Genomic DNA, 24,820 nt, shown 5'->3' with positions numbered 1-24,820 from the left:
GAGTATATCGTAGGATGTGTCCCATACAAAATAAGTCCCCTGGTTTGTCACCGCGAAGATGCGGTTAGAAAGGAGCACAGCGTCTTCCTACTCGTACGGCAACAAATCGGCCGCAGACAGCATGGTCCGCCTTTGACCGCCATGTGCAAGGTTCGTGCTATCTTATTCAATCTCACCGTGGTTCCATCGTACCAATTCATGCGGTGGCCCGTTGCATGGCTGATCCCAATGTTGGACAAAGGTTCTACGGGAACGGTGTCACCGTTGTAAATGTTGTGCAAATTGATGTTGGTACCCTCCCGTACATATGCAAGCCAATCTCCACTCGCACCGAGCCTAACCTGTGAAACAGTGGGCAGGGGGAGAATTAGGAAATGGACACGGAAGTAGTCTTTAGAATGCATTTACTACGTGATCAAACTCATCTTACCTGCTCATCGGAGGAAATCCGAGTGCCCCTCAACGTCGGCATCTCAAGGGGCGTCAACTTGCAACTACGGCCACGCCGCGCTGGAGAGACCCCCAAGGAAACATCCTCGTGCGTTCCACGGAACATCAAGATGCATTTGTATGAGTAGTTTATCTTGTGAGAGAAAAGGATGAACGAGGGAAGGCCTCTAGAGATAGAGATGGACACTACTACTACCAATGTGCTGGCCCGTGCGTTGCAATGGATCCAAAGTAGTAGAATAATACTTGTTCACGTGCTTGAAATATAAACACTCTAGTTTTGATATACATGTGTCAGCAGACATGACAGCTTGTCCATGGAAGTTGAACCACGGCGACCATCACGTTTCTTGTTTCTACCACTGCCACACCCACACGCGATTCCCACGACGCCGCTCCAACCCACGGCACGACGTCCCCCGACGTGGACATGGATCCTCTGACGTGGCTATCACTGCCTTGCCCTGCCTTTCCTTCGCTGACAGGTGGGACCCACGCTTATGGGTCCCACATGTCAGTGACAGAATGGTAGGATTGTTCGCGTCAGGGGATCCTCATCCCCCCGACGTGCCCCTCATCCCTCTCGGCCCCACCGCTCCTCTGCCTTTGTGTGCATGACATGCGGGCCAGCTGAACTGCGGCGACCATCAACTTTCTACCACAGACACACCCGATTGGACGCGGTTTGCCTGCTCCGCTGCTGTGCTCCGATCCGTACTCCCGCACCATCGAATTTTCATCCAGCGGCTGTGACACATTTCGTCCCGGGCATCAATCCTCAGCTGGAGTACTTATGTACTACAGGTAGTACCCGCCGGTGTGGCCATCTACGCCTCGTAACGCCCCGACGCCCAGCTGTGGCACCCTCGCCACGGCCACGCCACCACCGGCCGGTTCATCTCGAACGAGTGAGTCGCGAACCACGCCACCACCATGAGAATGACATGTGGGCCAGCCGCATTTAAGGTCCGCATGTCATTGACTCATAGGCCGGGCACTAAGCCACTGAAGTTCGGTCCCGTGGGCCCCGAGAGGGAAATGTAACTCCTGCGGCAGGCCTTGTGGTGCTCCCGCAGTACGAGCTCGTGCCAAAACTGGAATTTGTTTCTTACTACTACCAACTAGTACTAGTAAGGTACACGTGCATTGCACGCATGAGATTCTGGTGGTTTGTGCATTATGCTTCTACATGTGGAGCTTTCTGGATTCTAACATGTGGCAAAATCTGGTGGAATGTAAGGTTAGGCAAGTTTGATTAACTTAGGTGAGTGTTTGGTTCAAGCCACACCTTAGGCAAGCCACACTAAGGCCCCACATGACATACACACAAAAATGTGGCAAGATTCCCTTAGGCTTGCCAACTTGTGGCTCTCATTTTGAAGAACTAATAACTTTGCCTAAGCTTAGTTGTGGCAAAGTTAGTCATGAATTAAGTTCAACCATGGAGTCTTCTAGATTATACATGTGGCAGAATCTGGTGGATGATATCCAACGGCCAGTAGTGCTCGGATTTGCCATCTTTGTACCGTCGGATTGGCTTCATCCAACGACCAACTTTCAAAGTTTTTCACACACTATATAGGGGGTATAGATATAGATGTGCCGGTCCGTTGCAATGGATCCAAAGTATATCTATTTAGTGGAGTGCACTCTAAACACATTATCTATTTATTTTTCTCTAACCTTCCGTAGCCATGCAACCAAGCCACATAAGCTTCATGGGTGCCCCCCACATCATATTATTCATACTACGTTGATTGAAAAAAAGATAAATCACCCAAAACAAGATCTTCCCGTTTTTTGTTCCTACGATGTTGTGCCGTGCACGTACCTACTAGTTGTATAGTGGTAGTACTAGTAATATAGTATTAGGAGTACAAACTTGGTACTAGTAGGAGTAGTACTAGTACGGAATGCTCCTACTCTATCAACGAGCCCCGTCTGACACCAAATTTCTTGGCTTCCGTGCTACAGCTAGATCTTCCCCTCGTTTCTGTTTTCCAACCCGGCGGCGGGCGGGGTGTCGGTTTGCTCAACGGCGGTCCCACATGAAAGTGAAAATGCTAGGCAACACGCCTTCCCTAAGCTATGTGTCGTGCCGGACGGGCCGTGTTGTACTCCCGATTCCCGGGCGTGTGGGGGTGCGACGCGAACGCGGCAGGCCTTTTCCTTTTACCAGCAATGTGCCCGTGCGTTGCGACGGATCCAAAGTAGTAGAATAGTAGTATTTGTTCACAAACTTGAAAGAAATCACTATTGTTTTGATATACTCCTAATATATTACTCCCTCCGTACCTAAATATTTGTCTTTTTTGAGATTTCAAATGGACTATCACATACGGATTATATAGACATATTCTAGTGTTTCTAGCAAGATGCCCGCGCGTTGCACGAAGTTGATGGAAAAGGTAAGCACAACTTATAAATTGACGGATGGAGTACTAGTTACAGTGATGCATATAATTAAGCAAAGGGATCGCACATGTCGGTATTGACTGGAACGAGAATGCAACAGCACAATAAGAATTAAGGCCACGATGATGCGATCGCAGTGGTGGTTACAGAAGGCAAGAAGAAAGATGGATCCACGAACGTACGACCTCCTCCTCCTCAACTTAGTGCGCCGGGCCACCGACCGGCGGCTAAGGAGCGGCGGCTTTTGTGGCGAGGTCGAGGTGCTTCTCAGCAAAGGCATCCAAGGCTTCCAGCCGGTTGAGGAAGGCCAACGTCGTAGCGTCCTCACTGGCCTTGTAGATACCTATGTACACGATTTGCTCGTACACGTGGATGTGTAGGTCGACGAATTCTTGCAGGGCGAGGCGCCTCGCGGCGAGCGCGACCTCCAGGTGGACATTCTTCGTGGCGTCGGCGGGCAGTCGCAGGGCCACCAGTGCTTGAAAGAGGTTCCGGCCATGGAGGCCGATTAGGGTGGCAGGCAATGAGGAGCCCGGGCGCGCGGGCTGGAGGAGTACGGCGATGTCGTCCGCGAGCTTCTTGAGGACGGTGAACTTGTTGCTGGTGGCAACGATCATCTGGTCCAACTGAGAGTCGTAGTTGGCGTCGACGGCGGCCATCCACCAGCCGGTCTCCAACACCGTCTGGAGACGATCCTCGGCGCCATGCCGCAGGCCGGCGTCGTGGACCATCTGGCGCAGCCGCTGGCCGCTCACGCGCATCGCCGCCATGGGTCTGGAGTGAGCTCTTTTGCGCTTAGTGTAGGTGCTTAGGCAAATGCTTAGGTGCGTACGATGTGGTAGATGCATTGGAATGGAGGGGCGCCTTTATATGAGGGCAATGAGGGCAAACTGCGTTGCATTCACATCGTGCAGCCTCTTTTCCCGGACCTCCTCCCATTACTTCCCTCATGCATTAATTGAAGGAGGATGCATTGGCCGTTCAACATATCGGGAACCGCTACTCCCTCCCTCGTCTGCATTAAAGCCGTATCGGGAACTGCGCCGCCCGCTGTCAAATCGAATACTCCCTCCGTCTAGGTGAGTATTAAGTCATCTTACGAAAACCAAATAGTAAACACATAGGCGTGGTGCATTAACTCTCACGTTGTTTCTTATTTTTTGACATAAATAGAGGAATCAACCAAGAAGAGATGTGGGGCTTGTATGCTTTTAATGACTTGAGACTATCAAACATGACATGCAGTGGTCAGTTCGTTGCACAAGAACAAATACAACCCACGTCAGCACACACGCATCTTATATAGCATCACATCCAATGGCTATAAAAGATGAATGAGACCAAATTATATCTCATCTAGATGAGTTCTAGCAAAACTGTATTAATAATACTTAGTACTCCTGCGCCATGTATCATATATTAGTATCATGTAGTACTTTATTTATTGCCATGTATGACACATAGTACTCAACTCTCTCTCTTTCTTCATTTAATTCTATGACACCTCATCAAAATTGCTAAGGCTAGTACCATTACAACCAGCCTTAGCAAATACTAAACATTAAGTTCTCTCGTTTTCCTCTCCACCTTGGTCACCTAGACGGAGGGAGTATACTGCGCGGGCTTTTCCTGCGCGGTAGGCGGGGCAGTTCCGCCTAGTCGGTTCGACAGAGACGCGAGAAGACGAGGGAGTAGGCTGCTGCAAACGTAGGGCTGTGTGATTTGACAGCGAGTTACTGCTGGACAGGTGGGGCCCCGTGATTTGACTTGCCATTATCATTTTAACTGCGGCGCTACGACCGGCGTGAGTCTCCCGATTCCTGACCACCTCCATACAGGTGCCTCTCCCAATGCTCCACCATGTAGTAGAGGCTGGCTCTTGCATGAGAGCCCACTTCTCCACTTTTTCCTTGCCTCTCTTTCCTCCACATATGCAAAAATGCCATGTAAAGCGCACTATTGTACTTACTTGCTCCTACAGGTGCTTAAGCTTGCCACATAGGCATAAAGTCTGATGTGGCAAGTTAATCAAGAAGAGAGAGACTAGTTTGGTGACCCAAGGAAGAAACGGTGCTAAGCGCGTGTACCTAGGTGAAAAGACAATTTTGAGTCTATAGCTAATTAAATGAAGCAAACTTAGCAACACCATTTCATTGGAAGAGGTCACTCCTTGGCAAATGCAATAAATACTAGTACTCCCTGTGTCCCATAATATAAGAACGTTTTTGGCACTACACTAGTGTCAAAAACGTTCTTATATTATGGGACGGAGGGAGTACGAAGAAAGAGATAGAGAGAAGTAAAAAAATACACTTATAGCCAACCTTATAGCCAAAACCTTGTTGTAGTATGAGTGACTAAGTGATGACTATGTATGACATGCCAACATCAGATAGCCTAACGCACCGTGTTAAATCTCCAAGGGCGCGACCGCACGAGCGACGCGACGGTCGTGGTAGGCGCGACCACGATACGGGCTGCTGGCAGCCCTTGGATCTGAGATCAAACGGTCGCATGCTAAGTTGCTGAAAATTTGCAGAATAACCCTCCAGGATAGGATATTCACCCATAGGTCTAGAATCACGCCATGCAACCGTTCGATCTCAGATCCAAGGGCTCTCGGAAGCCCGTATCATGGGAGAATGGAAAGCCACTACCCTGCCGTTCGCACGCTGGCAGTTCGCTCCTACTCGTCCCCGCACGTCCTTCAATACTACGGCGGTTCGCTCCTAGTCGTCCCGTCCATTCACATTACGGCAGTTCCACTAATCCTAACCCTCCTCCCAAATCCATGGCGTCCCAAATCTCCCCGATCGGCGGTGAGTACAAGGTTAGAACCATCACCGGCGATGAGTTCGACGTCATCTACACCCGTTCTTCCGCGACGGTGAAAGGATGCCTTTCTCGCTTCAGACGCATGTTCGAAGACTCAGATGATGAGTGGGTCGCTGGGCTAGATGTTGAGTACACCACAGTCCTGGGACGAGAGAAGGATCTAAAGGACGAAGAGAGGAAGAAGCCCGCCGTGATCCAGGTTTGCGTGCATGACTTATGCTTGGTCTACCACATATGCCATGCCGACGTTGAGTGCCAGGATTTTAAGGACTTCCTCGAGAGCAACCTAGTCAAATTCGTTACTGTAGACTTTGGTAACGACAAAGAAGTCCTGCGTCGGATAGGCCTCGTTGTAGGCAACACCTTCGACCTCCAGAAGAATCGGCTGGTGTCCTCTCGTCAGCCTTCAATGCTGACCCTGGCAGGAGCCATGGTTCATCCTTCGTACGGTAAACTGGAGAAACCTCCATACACGTTTCATCGTCATGCATGGCAGCGGAATGTACTAGATATAGACCACATCCACTACGCTGCAATGGATGGCTACCTTTGCTTCAATATCTACAAGGGTTGGATGAAGAGCAACAGCCAAGTGTGCGGTTCAAGCAAAGAAGTATCGGCCAAGAGGAAGAGGGACAAGGACGAAGTCGAGGACGTGGACGAGGACTCCGAGTAAGGTGGCAGTGTCGTTGCTCATGGTGGTTCTAATGCAGTGTCTACCGGAATAGTTGCAAAGTTTAATTTCAGGTGTGCTTAATTTAATTTGAGGGGTGTGTTGTGCTGAGCCCCCAGCAGAACTATGTTATGTTTCTTCTTGTTACTTTAACTCTTCAGTACGTACATACTAGTATTTCTTACATTTCATCTTTTAGTTGGTATAGTACTACCACTCGTTTCTTCACATTATATACGTACAATATATATGGCCAACATCATATAGCCAGCAGTTTAGTTGTCAAAGAATTTCAGGGTGCTTAGTTTTGTCAAAGAATTCCAGGGTGCTTAGTTTTATTTGAGGGGTGGGTTGTGCACTTGTGCTGGACACCATTATTGTGACAAGCCTTTTTAATAGTACTATATGCATAATTTGGCGACGAGCGCTCTCTATATGTACCACCTTTTTTTTAATTTCAAGTTTTGCTCCATGGCGCAATCCATCGATACTACTACTGTACAAAAGTGGAGTATATACATTTTTTAAAAGGCTAGAGGGCGGGGCAGTCTAGCTCGGTCGGTTTCACGAGAGGCGAGGGCCTTTGTGATTTGACGGCTCATTACTGCTGTCAAATCGAATAGTACTGCGCCGCCCGCTGCACGCCCGGCGCCTCCATTAAACCCCTCCGTTAAACCCGCATGCAAACCGAGAATCCTACTCCTGCCACACGTCCGTTCATGAGCGGGCCGGAATTAAACGCAACACCGGCCGAGCTCCTCCCGTCCGCCCTCAGTTTAAACGAGGCCAGACGCCGGCCAAGCTCCTACCGTCCGCCCTCTATTTACACGAGGCCAGACAGACAGCGGGCAAGAATCGCACCCCTCCGCCGCTCCCCCATCTCCTCCTTCACCATTTTCTCCACTCTTCCGATGGCTTCCGATGAGCCGTTCTCCGGCATATTACCCGGCTGGGTGGCCCGCCGAGCCCTCCGGATACGGGCGAGGCCGCTCGGTGCTTCACCAACCTCGCTTGGCCCGACGGAGCCAGTTGCCGCCCCAAGCAGGCGCGTGGTTCAGCAACTCGCCGCTCCAGTTCAGCTCGATGAGGAGTGGCGAGTTGCTCCACGCCGGCACGGCGGCTAGCACGCCGGTACGGGCGCCGTCGCTGCCGCGTCGTACCGCGCCACCAGTGTCTGCGGTGGCCGCGCCTCCCGTGTCTGTGGGCGCGCCTCCCGTGCCTGCGGCAGCGCCATGCAGGCAGAGACAGAAGCCGGGTGCGTGGAGAGCGACGAGTCGGTGGCCAGCTTCTCCGTGTCCGCCGCCATCATCGAGGAGAAGTAGAACACGGGAGGCCGCCGCCACTTGGGACCCATGAAGGCCACCGCCGAGGCGACGACCGCGGATTCAGGTGGTTTCTTTGCTGCTTCGTCTCTTCCGAGGACCTTCGTCGACCCCGCAAGTGTCTGACGGACATGAGGAAGACAAAGGGATCCGCGGGCGGCCATTTAGAACTAAAATAAGTCTAGATACATCCATTTCTAGGACAAGTATTTCCGGACGGAGGGAGTATTAATTATACAAGAGAGCCGGATTGGCACCTCTTAGTTCATGTAAATGTAATGAAATCCATCATGTTTATATGAAGATCCGGCTTTTTTATACGAAATCCTTCATGCTTATATGAAATCAGTCCGTGTTTGCACGAATTTCATCTGGTTGGTTAGAGTTGTAAAAATGTATGCCGCTGGCGTTTGATGTCGTCCTCCGCTTAAGGAAGCGGGAGGAAATTTGCCGGCTGCCGTTGGAGATGCTCTTTATGCTGGAAATAATAGAGTGACATCCAATCCATTTGAGTTAATTGCCTGTATGATTGTCCCTCTATAAAAAGTTAATTGCATGTACAGTGTACACGTGACTTGCAGGGTGGCTACAGCTTCGTACAGAAAGTTAAAAAGAAACAAGTCCATCCTTAATCTTGTATTCTAAGTACTCTGTGGGTTCCACTGTCAGTACAGTAGCGAAAGAAGTATATATTAAATAAGTAGAGTAATATATAATATAAAAATATAAAGTTAAAAGACAGAATTCGAACTCATGTCATCGCGTTGCGAGCATCCGGCGCTAACCAGCCCAGCACATTTTTGTTGTAGACCATGCTGGAGATATATCTCCATGTCTACTCTTATATATACTCCATTCGTTCCTAAATATTTGTCTTTTTCAGATTTCAAATGGACTACCACATACGGATGTGTATGTAGACATATTTTAGAGTGTAGATTCACTCATTTTGCTCCGTATGTCTTTTCAGGAAGGGGTCAGATTTGTCCTTGATTTATTTATGAGGTATCCAGATGGCACTGCACCGCCAAGAAAAGAGGGTAACATCAAAATTATGGACTACTTTTTTGAGTATGTTGGTAAGGTCCGGTCATAGTCACTTGTTGAAATCTCTAAAAAGACAAATACTCCCTCCGTCCGGAAATACTTGTCATCAAAATGGATAAAAGGAAATGTATCTAGACGTATTTTAGTTTTAGATACATCTCTTTTTATCCATTTTGATGACAAGTATTTTCGGACGGAGGGAGTAGAAAACAGAGTTGGTGATGATGGTGTGCGTGCCATCCTGCAATATAGGCCGTCGGATTTATATCTAACGGATAGGAAAGAAACTATGGCAATTTTGCAAAAATATACCCACACGTCTCTCCACGTTCGCAAATAAGGCCTTCCCTCGTTCAACCTTTTCTCTCACAAGATAAACTACTCATACAAATGCATCTTGATGTTCCGTGCAACGCACGGGCAGCTAGCTAATTTCTTTTAAAATAGTTGCTGCGATAATTGGGTTGAAGTGATATATTTTATGTCTGCCCCGAATGATTTCAGATTCACTAGTAGTAACAAAGAAAAGGTTGCCTTGTTAATTAACAGAAAACAGGGTGAAAACTATCACATGAGGCCGGTAAAAACAAGGCACACTGGGTTCAGCGTCATCGTCACTACAGCTGTGCGCGCGCGAGAAGTCTACATATCGAGGGGGCTACCGAGCGAGGCACCGAGACACAATGTTTGAGAGAGAAACCAATTGACAGATTATGATCAGATCGAGTTGTCACCCTTCTGCTGTCATTGTTGGGGGGGGGAGAGAAAGACGTATCGAGAGTGTGCGCGGTAGGCACAGAGGCACAACTAGCGAGTGTGTGTGTGTGTGTTTGAAAGAGGAGTAGATAGATTATTATCAAGATCGATGTGCCACCCTACTCCTTCGGTGCCGGGTAGTGTGTGTGTGTGTATGTTTGAGAGAGAAGCCAGTCGATAGATTAGTATCAAGATCGAGGTGTCACCCTACTCCTTCGGTGTTGGGAAGTGTGGGTGTGTGGGGGGGGGGGGCAGTGACACTCACATATCTCTACTCTTATAAAAAACAGAGTTGGTGATGATGGTGTTCCTGCCATCCTGCAATATAGGCCATCCGATTTATATCCGACGGACAGGAAGGAAACTATGGCAATTTTGCAAAAAGATACCCACACCCCTCTCCGCATTTGCAAATAAGGCATTCCCTCGTTCATCCTTTTCTCCCACAAGATAAACTTCTCATACAAATGCATCTTGATGTTCCGTGCAACGCATGGGCATCTTGCTAGTAGGGAGAAGGAGTTTGTGTGACACATATCTAGCTATATTAAGGGATAGGTAGATAGCATATGTGTGAGAGACATTATTATACTTTGAGACATTAGTGGCTGTGGGTGGGCGGAATTAAAGGGGTGGGCGTGTTAGACATAGAGAGCGTGTGTGTTTCTGTGTGAGAGACTTGTAGGACGGGGTAGAAAGACGAATTTAACCCTGACGGAGGGAGAGAAATACACGAAGTGCGCGTGTGTGATTCCGATGCCCACAGGGAAATGAGATATGTATGCGTGTGAGAGAGATTGCACAATTCATTCACGTATCACTATCTAGCGATCGTGGACGTGCATCGCTTGAACATAAGTCAATATCTACTTCGTATCGTGGCCAAAGGTACAATATCGATTCAACGCTATAAAGATTGGACACTCACATATCACATTTTTTCTATTTAAATAAACCTTTTCAGTTGTGCATGCCAAAGTTACAGTGATGTTTCTTCAAACAACCAATGTAGCTATCATGTATATGCACCATTGTTACTCTTGCATTCAAATTCATTAGTCTTGGATGATTTAAGTTTCTATTTTGAAGTAATATATGTAATATTCATATATGAATTCAACGGGTACGCAATTTATGAAATGGAGGCTATGTAATCATATGAGGTAACACTTTTAAGTAGCTGACTACAATATCCATTTCTTTTTGTGCGCCTCTACACTAACACGTCAATGCATTATGTTTAAAGTAAATAACCAATGGCACTAAATTATCTATTTACACGAGAAATACATAGGCTGAGCGTTTGATCCCTTTTTTGTGAACGCGCCACTACACCCGTACGATTGGCCGCGCCCGTGTGAACGTCCAAGTTATCGGCGCATCATCCCGAGTTATTGTCTTTTTTCTGGGGTGGACTTCACACCAGTTATTAACTGCTGACGCGTGCCCCGTGTACACAGTCTAGCATGACCTTCCCGCTAGCACGGTCCAAAATTAGTTGAAACTGGATACGAACGATCCCGCGGGCGGCAAAATCTCCCGCCTCCTTCTAAAATTTCCGCCACCTTAGTCTTTAGCATGCGAAATCCCCCTTTTGTCCTTGGTGCACGGAGACCAACAGTTACAATACCGCCCTCATCTACATGATAGGTCGGGGCTGCTTTGGTAACTTCCGGTTCCCCCACTACACGGCACCCCCATTTCCTCTCCCCCTCCCGCAAAAACGACTAACTCCACAGCACCAGAGCATCTTACATCACGCCGTCCGTACTTCATCGCCCTTTCTCCCCTCCCCTCTCGAAACCCTAGACTGCTCATCCACCGGCGTACCATAGCCCATTCACTGCCAGCGGCGTCCACCTCGCCGGATCTGCTTCTGCGGCCGCATCTACCCCTCCCACCTCCCCTAGAAACAAGTAGACTGCTCATCCACCACTGTACCACAGCCCATTCAGTGCCGGCCTTGTCCACGGCGCCGGATCTGCTTCGCCGGTACTCTCGTCAACCGCCGCGCATCTGCAGCGGCTCATTCGTACTCCCCACCGGAGACGCTTCGTCCACACCCCCCGGAGCCGCCCCACCGACGCCCCCGTCGACGGCCTCTGATCCTCTTCGCCGACACCTTCCTCAACCCTACCGGAGCCGCTTCGCCGACACCTTCCTCAACCCTACCGGAGCCGCTTCGCCGACACCATCGTCAACCCTACCGGAGTAGCTTCGCCTATACCATTCTCAACCCTACCGGGGCCGCTTTGCCAACTCACAAGTCCACGGCCTCAGATCCGCTTCCTCGCACCCTCATCCAACCTACCGGAGCAGCTTCTGACGCCCCGTCCACGGCCGCAGATCCGCATCGTCGACACCACCCTTAACCCAACCACCGGAGCAGCTTCTGACGCCCCGTCCACGGCCGCAGATCCGCATCGTCGACACCATCCTTAACCCAACCACCGGAGCAGCTTCTGACGCCCCGTCCACGGCCGCAGATCCGCATCGTCGACACCATCCTTAACCCAACCACCGGAGCAGCTTCTGACGCCCCGTCCACGGCCGCAGATCCGCGTCGTCGACACCATCCTTAACCCAACCACCGGAGCAGCTTCACCTACGCCCTCGTCCACGGCCACAGATCCGCTTCGCCCACACCGTAGTCCACCCTACCGGAGCCGCTCCACAAACACCCTACTCGACGGTTCTAGATCTCCTTACCGGACCCCGACAGCCAGCGCAGCGTCATCACCCTCGACGTTTCTAACCTGATTCCCACCGTCTGGAGAGATGCCAAGCACCCGCCACGGCCTAGGTACTTGTCACCTTTAAACCCGTCCAGCATCACCTGCCCGATGTACTTCAAATATACTAACCGGTCGCTGTTACCTGTTATGCAGCTGGCAAAAACTACAAGGACGATGTTTCTTCTGGATCTAACAGCTTGGCCAACCAAGATCCTGGACTGAGGCATTGCTATGATCTTGTAAGCGCGTCTCTCTCTCTTGTATTGTTCTGTGCCTGCCAGCGTGCTTTGCTAGGATTTTCGACCAGTAATCCCTTTGTGCAGACAATGATTTCTACTACTGGCTGCTAAATTAGATATGTAGATGTCATACATGATACTACCTCGTACCTCCGTTCCTAAATATAAGTCTTTCTAGAGATTCCACTATAGGCTACATACGGAGCAAAATGAGTGAATCTACACTCGAAAATGCATCTATATACATCTGTATGTGGTCCATACTGGAATCTCTACAAAGACATATATTTAGGAACAGGGGCAGTACATTACACAAAATCGTAGGTGGCATGTAGGAATTCCAGTGCACTACATTAGGCTCCCTTAGAGTGCCTGCTAGTCCAGCATACAGAGTCATGGCTAGTTTATGGTACGCACACAATCGTTAATTGGTGGTTTAAATATGCGCAAGGGATATGCAATGTAGTATCATGTAGAGATGTCTGAAATTAGCCGTGTCAACTTGCAGGTAGGGTTACACAATGAAAAAGTACAAGATGTATGTGGCAATTTCATGGAACATCGCAAAAAAAGGAGAGGCAGCGGTGAGCCTATACAGTGTGCTATGGTACGTCACTCCTCCATTGCAATCATCGTGACATGTTATTTGTATGCCAGTTCTATTAGCCAAGTTTCTTAGGGATAGTTATTACGAGTTATCCTAAGAAAATAAGTACCTGTGAATATAAGCTCCATGTAATAAGCCAACCAGTTCTTTTCATTGCGTTTTCAGCTTATCTTTGGTATGATCAGTGGAAAGTCTAGATTGCATTATATTTTTTTCATTTTGCTACCCATATGGAAATTAATTTGACTTGCAAACATCACAAATTGAACCCAGTGCAGTAATTACTATGATAGGAAAACAGACCATCACTATTTGCTCAAAATGCAAATACAAAGATACCATCTACTTGGCACAATCTACTTTGGTCAATGTTTTCCATAGAGATCCCATTGCCTAATTTAAACGAAGAACGCATGACCCACATTTAAATGAAGAACAATTATTTATTGAAATTCGATGATCCAAGTGGCTGGTTATTATCGTATAGCAGCACCACCTGAAAGCATCATATAGCAGCAGCAGCTCATAGCAACTCATCATACAACAGCAGCAGTCTGCAATTCATCATATACCAGCAGCATCTCATAGCAATTCATCATATAGCAGCAGCAGGAGCAGCTCATAGCAATGCATCATATAGCAGCAGCAGGAGCAGCTCATAGCAATGCATCATATAGCAGCAGCAGAAGCAGCTCATAGCAATTCATCGTATAGTGGATCAGAATGAAAATTTGGCAAAAAATCAGAGGAGAACCTCACCTTGTTGGATGAGCTCATCCTTCAACAGCACCTCAAGGCCATGGCCTGGGAGGAGGGGAGGGGGAATAAGGTGCCTTCTGCCGCAGTGTAGCATCAGCCGTAGTTGTGCAGCGCCCGCCGGAGTAGTGCGTTGGACGAACCACAGTGGAGCTGCTGCTGGAGACCATGAGAATGAGGGGCGGCGCCAGAGGGAGGAGCAGCCAGGGAGATTTGCCCCTACCCGCCGGCCATGTAGCCTAGCTGGACATAGCATCGTCGAGGACCAGGCCAGATGGGACCAGTGGCGACGGCTCGCTGGAGGAACCCTAGTGCTGCAGGCAGGGGATCGAGGTAGAGGGAAAGGGGAGAGGAGATGCAAGCGGGCAGGGCAATGAATGCTTGCGTGTTTGTTTTTACTTGAGGGTCAGGTGTGACACGGGCGTCAGCAGTTGCATTTTGAGTGTAATATAGGCAGACAATAGAGTCATTTCACTATTCCCCTTCCCTTCAATTTTTAGTGAGGTTCTACCCGAAACACCCCCCTCCAAAGCGAAATTAGTTAAGCCCAAGCCCATAACTCAAAAATGACTTCTTTACATCTTTTATGGCTTATTTTGACAATATGCCCTGAAAAGGCGGAATCGAACTGGCCCTTAACCTGCAATTCAATTGTGCGTGCAATGATGAATCACTCCTGCCTGCTATCTGTACATTTAGGCATCATCATACATGGCATAACCTAATACATGTGCATTCCATTGTAGAATCTGGAATATGCAATGTTTATGTTAGTTCATACGTTGCACATGATGTTTAAATGCCCCTTAAATCTGGTCAGTCAAGTGATGGTCTTTAAGCCTCCTTCTTTGCTTCTTTTCTTGATATGTAAGATTTGCTCACACATCTGTTCAATTGCTTGTTTGCATCAGCCAGCCATACTAGGACTGTTTGCTTTGATTACTTGCTGTTCTTGACCTAACACTCTAACAGAGCTTGTCAACGATTTAAACACTAAGGGCTGCTGTAGTGGGGCCTTGTCTAACTCATAGGTGACATAAAGGTTTGGCTGTACACTACAGTAGGCTCTCCAAGAGTACCTGGAGATCCAGTTCGAAGGTATGCCTAGTTTTTACATAGTGCAGACATAGTAAATGCTCATTTCATTGTGTGCAAGTGCAAGAGATGCGGCATGTTTCATTATGTGGTGTTGTTTTGTTATAATCTCATCCTTTTGTGTTCACAGACTGGAAAGTATGCATATTTATCTTCCAAGGAGACGAGTAACTAGTTTGTGTCACCTTGCAGAGGGGGTGCAATGAAGATAAGATTGAGGATTTCCAAGTACAAGATGTTAGGAAGGAGCCTTGCAAGAGAAGTAGGAGCTGCGCTGAGCCTCTTCAACCTGCTAAGGTAAGTCACTGTATGCAACTCAACAGTTCAATTCCTTGTTTGTTTCAGGCATAGTTAATTTTCTCTTTTCAATTGCTTTATTTGTCCTCAGTTAATGAGATGCCCAAATAATCATGCCTGATGTTTGGTACTTGTATCACTATTAGTTGACATAATTAAAGGCCTTACCATTTAATTACTCTGCCGAAGTGTGCCTGAAGCTTTGAAGTCTATTAACCAACTATTATTGCATGAGGCTCACAATCTAGTTTATACTACGCTAATGATTGCATAGTTTTGCCTGCTGTAGTATGTTTGTATGAAACCCTCTGCTATTCATTATGCTCCCTAAGACTTTAATTGAGGCACAAAATGGCCAACTGCTTGCTTACTTATACGCAACGTGTTGTCTAAATTTGTAACTTGTCTGTGTTTTCGATTGGGCCCCAACATCATGCTCCTCTGGTGAGCTAAGAGGGATTTCTGTATGCAGGCTGCACAGACTATCTTTTTTATAATTTTTAAAATATCACCTGCTTATGCTTCATGACGTGTAACATTTTTTTTGAAAGTGACGTGTAACATTATTGTTAGTCCTGTTTTGCCATGTAGTACAAAATAGTGTCTTGTTCGCTTCACTGTTGTAACTATATTTTTGCCCTAGTCATGTGTACTTACAGAAACATTTCAGGATGAAGTGACATCAACACAAAGATCTGCGAGCAGTGCGGCATGGCCGTTACCGAATGATTATGGATTGGAATTGGAATGTGCTGATGTTCTCGAGCATCAACTAGAGGTGGCAAGACAACGTGTACATGATTGTCAACGTATAATCAACAAGTTGAGACTGGACATGCAGGTATTAGATGCAGGAGTCAAAAAATGAAACAAGACACTGAGGTAACCATGAAGGAATTGGAGATTTTGCAGACTGAAATTTGTGCTATCTGAATCCGGCCAATCCTATTTTCTAAAGAGATTATAGTTCAAATGGAGTTAAGTTGATGCGCGTCCATGATGTATGAGCTGTATTTGCCCAGTGTATGTAATTTGCTGTTTGTGTATGCTTTATTATCACCTGTGCCGAACCATAATGCCCAGTGGGTATAATCGGCTGTAATTTCTTTATTGTATAGTGTAGGATTATTCTACCTTTCTATGCCTTGATCTCTTTGTTGTATAGGGTATGCTTTTTAGAGGTGATAGTATTGAGTAGGATAATTCTTTGAATATGCTATATCGTTCAAACGGGGGCCAACTCGCCCGACCATGGCCCTTCACGGGCCGTCGGATCCATGGGCCTTCTACGTCTCGTAGGATCCATGGGCCTTCTACGTCTCGTAGGATCCATGGGCCTTCTACGTCTCGTAGGATCCATGGGCCTTGTACGTCTCATAGGATCCATGGGCCTTCTACATCTCATAGGATCCATGGGCCTTCTACGTCTCGTAGGATCCATGGGCCGCCGACTCATTTATGGGTCTTGTACGGGCCTTTAATGGGCCGTAGACGGGCCTTTAATGGAAATCGTACGTTTTATGGGCTGACCATAACGGGCCGTTAATAGGCCGTATTTGGTGATGCTATGAAAATGGCCCAACAGACTAACGGTCCACAAACGGGCCGACTGTAACGACGGGCTGAATTTGGCCCACAAGCAGAAAATGATAGTAACGGGCCGTAAGTAACCGAATGCTGCAAATGAGCCCAAGAATAAATGGGCCCTCAGAAGGCCGAAAGTTAACTTGGGCTGGAAACGGCCCAACGGAATAACGGGCCGTTAATGGGTATAAAGTGATACACTGTTCATTACGGGCCAGTTTCACCACGGGCCGTTAATGGGTGTAAAGTAATACACTGTTCATTACGGGCCAGTTTCAGCACGGGCCGCTAATGGGCCAAGAGTTACAAAGGGCCTCATATGGGCCGAAAGACGTCATGGGCTATACATGGGCCAGAAGTGAAAACGGGCTGGAATCATATTGGATGGCCCAGATGACGCTACTGGGCCTAATTCGGATAGGGCGTAACGGGCCTTGGGTTAGCGGGCTGTAAATGGGCTATATGCGAACATGCCGTTAACATGCTTTCCATGGGCCGGCCCGCCAGCTTTTGACCAAGTCAAACGGGCCGGCCTTTTCACAGGAATGGGCCTCTGTTGGGTCATGCCACGTGTCGACGTATCATAGGCGCCTTCTGTCCAGTGAGTGGATGACATCTGTCCCAACGATGAGCCGACACGTGTTTCCTCTAGCCAATGATGATTTTACACGTGGAAAATCCCCATTGGTCGGGGCTGTTAACGGGTTATCGGATCCAAAACTCGACCCGATAGCTTAACGGCGTTCCGTTACGGTGGATGCCACGTGTCGGTCACCCTTGACGAAAGCACTTCTGTGACGCGCGATTTATCGTCATGGAAGTGGAAACTTTCGTGATGATAATTTTGGTAATGTCATGGAACACTTCTACGACAGCACAGGTATGACTATCTTGATTCTGTCATAAATTTGTCATGGTTGTACATGCATGACAAAAAACGCGACCTACTGTGACAAACACGTATCATCACGGAAGTGTATTTTTTTTGTAGTGTATGCAGTTATTGTACTATATGATATGCATCACTTTGATTAGTATACAGATATAGTATCATATGATAGGCATCACATTAATTGGTATACAAATATAGTATCATATGATATGCATCAAATTAATTTCTTCAAAAAAGAAAAATTGCATCACGTAAAGATATGTAATTGATTCTTGCCCCCTACTGCTACCAAGCTCAAGCCAATATATATAATGTCATCTTCTTTGCCCATTAGCACAACCATTGCAAGCCTCATCTTAAACTTCACAAAGCCCATCAATTGATCCAAGGCCAGATAGCAACAACCCCCAAAACCATGAGAACCAGCCTCCTCCTTGTGGCCATTGCCACCATCGTCCATGTCGTTGCTACGCCAACCACGGCAATCCCCGGGGGCTGGTTTAAGATCAAGAACATCGCTGACCCGCACATCCAGGAGCTTGGCAAGTGGGCAGTATTGGAGCACACCTAACTGGGGGGGGGGGCAATGATGGGCTCAGGTTTGTGAAGGTGGTGAGTGGCGAGGAGCAGATTGTGAATGGTATAAACTATCGGCTCATCATTGATGCCTTGAGACTGGATGGCTCACACGGTACATACAAGGCAGTGTTGTTCGAGAAGGACTCGAGTAACCCAAAGACACGGAAGTTCATATCTTTCACCCCTGCAAATTGAGCGTTGCCGATCTGATGATATTTAGACTAGCCGTATTATTTTGAATGTAATAGGAAATGTCAAGGAATTGATGTTGTGTTTCTACCTGACAGATTATGGAAATTATTCATCATTGGCAACTCGCAACGTTTTACTTTTTTAGGCGATAACGGGGAGCATGCATGTTGTCACTTGAACTCATTGCTATAACAAACAATAGCATATATAAGTACATTACACAGTCCCTTCACAAAGATGGCACAACATTCTATTCTTTATGAATGGTTGTGAAATGTGCACCATCGCTATAAAGTTAAGAAACACAAGATGGCCCTAAAAAGGAGATTAGATGGCGTTTCACTTTAAGATAACTATTGCGGTCATTGCTCTTCTTGCTATTTATGTCCTTTTGTTTTGGTGTTGGTATATGTGACTGTGTATTTGTTGGGAATGTTGCATGGAAAACAAAAAAATTCTACGCACACGCAATGATCTATCCATGGAGATGCATAGCAACGAGGGGGAGAGTGTGTCTACGTACCCTCGTAAACCGTAAGAGGAAGCATTTAACAACGCGGTTGATGTAGTCGAACTTCTTCGCGCTCCAACTGATCAAGTACCGAACGTACGACACTTGCGCGTTCTACACACGTTCAGCTCGGTGACGTCCTCCGCCTTCTTTATCCAGCAAGAGGCAAGGTAGTAGATGAGTTCCGGCATCACAACAGCGTGGTTACAGTGATGGTGAAGTGCTCTCCGCAGGGCTTCGCCTAAGCACTACGAAAATATGATCGGGGGTGTAAACGGTGGAGGGGGACTGATGTCTACTACACAACCTTCTTCTTGTAGACGTTGTTGGACCTCCAAGTGCAGAAGTTTGTAGGACAGTAGCAAATTTCCCTCAAGTGGATGACCTAAGGTTTATCAATCCGTGGGAGGCGTAGGATGAAGATGGTCTCTCTTGAACAACCCTGCAACCAAATAAAAAAGAGTCTCTTGTGTCCCCAACACACCCAATACAATGGTAAATTGTGTAGGTGCACTAGTTCGGCAAAGAGATGGTGATACAAGTGCAATATGGATGGTAGATATATGTTTTTGTAATCTGAAAATATAAAAACAGCAATGTAACTAATGATAAAAGTGAGCACAAACGGTATTGCAATGCGTTGAAACAAGGCCTAGGGTTCATACTTTCACTAGTGCAAGTTCTCTCAACAATAATAACATAACTGGATCATATAACTATCCCTCAACGTGCAACAAAGAGTCGCTCCAAAGTCAATAATAGCGGAGAACAAACGAAGAGATTATTGTAGGGTACGAAACCACCTCAAAGTTATTCTTTCTGGTCGATCTATTCAAGAGTGCGTAGTAAAATAACACGAAGATATTCTTTCCGTTCGATCTATCCTAGAGTTCATACTAGAATAACACCTTAAGACGCGAATCTACCAAAACCCTAATGTCACCTAGATACTCCAATGTCACCTCAAGTATCCGTGGGTATGATTATACGATATGCATCACACAATCTCAGATTCATCTATTCAACCAACACAAAGAACTTCAAAGAGTGCCCCAAAGTTTCTACCGGAGAGTCAAGACGAAAACATGTGCCAACCCCTATGCATAAGTTCACAATGTTACGGAACCGGCAAGTTGATCACCAAAACATACATCAAGTAGATCACGTGATATCCCATTGTCACCACAGATAAGCACATGCAAGACGTACATCAAGTGTTCTCAAATCCTTAAAGACTCAATCCGATAAGATAACTTCAAATGGAAAACTTAATCCATTACAAGAGTGTAGAGGGGGAGAAACATCATAAGATCCAACTATAATAGCAAAGCTCGCGATACATCAAGATCGTACCACCTCAAGAACACGAGAGAGAGAGAGAGAGATCAAACACATAGCTACTGGTACATACCCTCAGCCCTGAGGGTGAACTACTCCCTCCTCGTCATGGAGAGTGCTGGGATGATGAAGATGGCCACCGGTGATGGATCAGCTCCTCCGGCAGGGTGCCGGAACGGGTCTAGATTGGTTTTCGGTGGCTACAGAGGCTTGCGGCGGCGGAACACCCGATCTATTGTGCTCCCTGATGTTTTTAGGGTATATGGATATATATAGGCGAAAGAAGTCAGTCAGGGGAGCCACGAGGGGCCCACGAGGGTGGGGGCGCGCCCAGGGGTAGGGCGCGCCTCCCTGCCTCGTGGCTTCCTCGAAGCTTCCCCGACGTCTACTCCAAGTCTCCTGGATTGCTTCCGTTCCAAAAATAACTCTCCCGAAGGTTTCATTCCGTTTGGGCTCCATTTGATATTCCTTTTCTTCGAAACACTAAAATAGGCAAGAAAACAGCAATTTGGGCTGGGCCTCCGGTTAATAGGTTAGTCCCAAAAATAATATAAAAGTGTTTAGTAAAGCCCATAAACATCCAAAACAGATAATATAATAGCATGAATACTTCATAAATTATAGATACGTTGGAGACGTATCAGCATCCCCAAGCTTAATTCATGCTCGTCCTCGAGTAGGTAAATGATAAAAGAAATAATTTATGAAGTGTGAATGCTAGCAGGTGCACAAGTTTGATCAATGATTATTTCAATCACCTTTTCTAGCATCATTATATGTCATAACAGTAGCTCATATCATAAAGCTTCTCATGATCAAGTAACAAGTTATTCACATGTTAAAGTATAGATCATAAACTTTCTTGAAAACTAACAAACTATGTTCTCAGTCATCAAACAATTGCAATTCATCTTATTTTCAGGAAGGGTCTATGTAAGAGCTTTGATTTAGCAAATCCCACATACTCAACTATCATATAGTCTTCCATGATTGCTACCACTCAAAGCATATTTTTAGAACAAGTAGTATTCATCGAACACAGAGAAAGATAGGGGCTTAATGTTTCGCCTCCCAACCTTTTACCTCAAGGATAATGTCAACAATAATAATTCATGCTCAAATATATTTGAATGGCCATATATGCTTAGATCTTTCTCCACCACATGATGCTTGCCAGCTAAAAAGTAGGTTGGAATGATAAGGAATACTACTGACTCTTGCATAAAAGTAAAAGATAGGCCCTTCGCAGAGGGAAGCAGGGATTTGCAGAGGTGCCAGAGCTCGAAGCTAAAACAGAGATGAAAATAATTTTGAGAGGTATGCTTTCATTGTCAACATAACGACCAAGAGTTCCCAATATCTTCCATACTAGATACATTATAGGCAGTTCCCAAACAGAAAGGTAAAGATTTTACTCCCCCTCCACCAACAATCACACTCCACGGCTTGTCCGAAACAACGGGTGCCGTCCAACTATCAACAATCCTGGGGGAGTTTTGTTTAAATTATTTGTGATTTTGTTTTTGATCTTTTGATCATAGGACTGGGCATCCCAGTTACCAGCCATTTTCTCGTGAATGATGAGCGGAGTCCACTCATCGTGAGAATAACCCACCTAGCATGGAAGATACTGACAGCCCCTAGTCGCTACATGAGCGATTCGGGCATACAAAACAGATTATTATTTGAAGGTTTAGAGTTTGGCACATGCAAATTTACTTGGAACGGAAGGTAAATTCCGCATATAGGTAGATATGGTGGACAATCATGGAATAAACCTGGTTCAAGGAATTTGGATGCACAAGCAGTATTCCCGCTTAGTACAGATATTTTGGCTAGCAAAGGATTCTAAATAGCAAGCACCACATGTTAGAGGATCCATAACAATATAACTTCTATACAAATATACCCAAGCATAACTCATTATGTTGTCTTCCTTGTTCAACTTCAACTAATTTGCTCAGGTTTGAAAATAATTAATGGGGCTCACAATCATAGAAGATGTCCAAGATAGTATATTTATATGTGAAATCTCTCTGCCTTCAATATTCTTTCATGAATTGTTCAAGTGACCAATACAATGTTTGCTAACCTTCAAAAAATTTATCACCTCTACTTCTTATATGTGAAGTCATTACTCCCCATGGGAAAGGCATATGAAACATATATAATTTCAGATTTATGACATTCAAATCGTTCAACCATTTACTCATAGGATATAAGTTAAGCACACGAGTAAATGACAAACTACTCCAAAAAGATATAAGTGAAGATCAATGAGTAGTTAAATAATTATTTAGCTATGTGAGGACTCTCTCTCATTTAAGAATTTAAGATCTTGGTATATTATTCAAACAAAAAGCAAAACAAAATAAAACAACATTTCAAGGATAGCACTCATCATGTGAAGAAGCAAAAACTTAGGCTCAACCGATACTAACCGATAATTGTCGAAGAAGAAAGGTGGGATGCCAACCGGGGCATCCCCAAGCTTAGACGCTTGAGACTTCTTGAAATATTATCTTGGAATGCCTTGGGCATCCCCAAGCTTGAGCTTTTGTGTCTCCTTAATTCCTCTCATATCACGGTCTTCCTAAATCTCAAAAGCTTTATCCACACAAAACTCAACAAGGACTCGTGAGATAAGTTAGTATAAACCAATGCAAAAACCTTATCATTTTACTGTAACAAATCACTAAAATTATTATTCAACATTGCATACTAAATGCCTCTGCATATTTAATACTCCTATCCTCAAATAGAATCATCAAACAAGCAAACATATGCAAACAATGCAAACATAACAGCAATCTGCCAAAACAGTACAGTCTGTAAAGAATGCAAGATTCATCATACTTCCCTAACTCCAAACATTATGAAATTCCACCACACTGTAGAAAATTTATCAGAGCTTACTATGCAAAAAAATTCAACATTTTATCATATTCTGGCTTTTCTAGGGAATTTTTGCAACAGTGGTAAACTTTCTGTTTTGAAACAACAACATGTATACTTGCAAAATAAGCATGGTAAAGGCTATCCTTGACATTTTTATTGAAAATATAGATGCAAAACAATATTCTAAATAACAGCAAGCAAATACTAACAAAATAAAATGACGCTCCAAGCAAAACACATATCATGTGGTGAATAAAAATATAGCTCCAAGTAAAGTTACCGATGAATAAAGACGAAAGAGGGGATGCCATCCGGGGCATTCCCAAGCTTAGGCTCTTGGTTGTACTTGAATATTACCTTGGGGTGCCTTGGGCATCCCCAAGCTTAGGCTCTTGCCACTCCTTATTCCATAGTCCATCGAGTGTTTACCCAAAACTTGAAAACTTCACAACACAAAACTCAACAGAAAATCTCATGAGCTCCGTTAGCGAAATAAAACAAACCACCACTTAAAGGTACTGTAATGAACTCATTCTTTATTTATATTGGTGTTAAACCTACTGTATTCCAACTTCTGTATGGTTCATAACCTCCGATACTAGCCATAGATTCATCAAAATAAGCAAACAACACACGAAAAACAGAATCTGTCAAAAACAGAACAGTCTCTAGTAATCTGCATCAAACGCAAACTTCTGGAACTCAGAAAAATCTGCCAAAAAAGTAAGACCTGGATAATTTATTTATTGATCTACTGAAATTAGAATAATTATTTTATCATGTTCTGGTGATTTTTAACAATTGTTTTCGTGAGCAGAAAGTTTCTGATTTTTTCAGCAAGATCAAATAACTATCATCCAAGAAGATCCTATAGGTTTTACTTGGTACAAACACTAATCGAAACATAAAACAACATCTAAACAGAGGCTAGATGATTTATTTATTACTAAATAGTAACAAAAGTCAAGGAACAAAAGTAAAATTGGGTTGCCTCCCAACAAGCGCTAACGTTTAACGCCCCTAGCTAGGCATGATGATTTCAATGATGCTCACATAAAAGATAAGAATTGAAACATAAGGAGAGCATCATGAAGAATATGACTAGCACATTTAAGTCTAACCCACTTCCTATGCATAGGGATTTTGTGAGCAAACAACTTATGGGAACAATAATCAACTAGCATAGGAAGGCAAAACAAGCATAACTTTAAAACTTTAAGCACATAGAGAGGAAACTTGATATTATTGCAATTCCTACAAGCAAATGTTCCTCCCTCATAATAATTTTCAGTAGCATCATGAATGAATTCAACAATATAACCAGCACCTAAAGCATTCTTTTCATGATCTACAAGCATAGAAATTTTATTATTCTCCACATAAGCAAATTTGTTCTCATGAATAGTAGTGGGAGCAAACTCAACAAAATAACTATCATGTGAAGCATAATCGAATTGAAAATTAAAATCATGATGATAAGTTTCATGGTTATGTTTATTCTTTATGGCATACATGTCATCACAATAATCATCATAAATAGGAGGCCTGCTTTCATCATAATAAATTTTCTCATCAAAACTTGGGGGACTAAACATATCA

This window comes from Triticum aestivum, chromosome 7D, assembly GCF_018294505.1.
Source record: "Triticum aestivum cultivar Chinese Spring chromosome 7D, IWGSC CS RefSeq v2.1, whole genome shotgun sequence".
In the NCBI taxonomy this organism is placed as follows: domain Eukaryota; kingdom Viridiplantae; phylum Streptophyta; class Magnoliopsida; order Poales; family Poaceae; genus Triticum; species Triticum aestivum.
Note: the sequence above shows the minus strand (reverse complement) of the source record.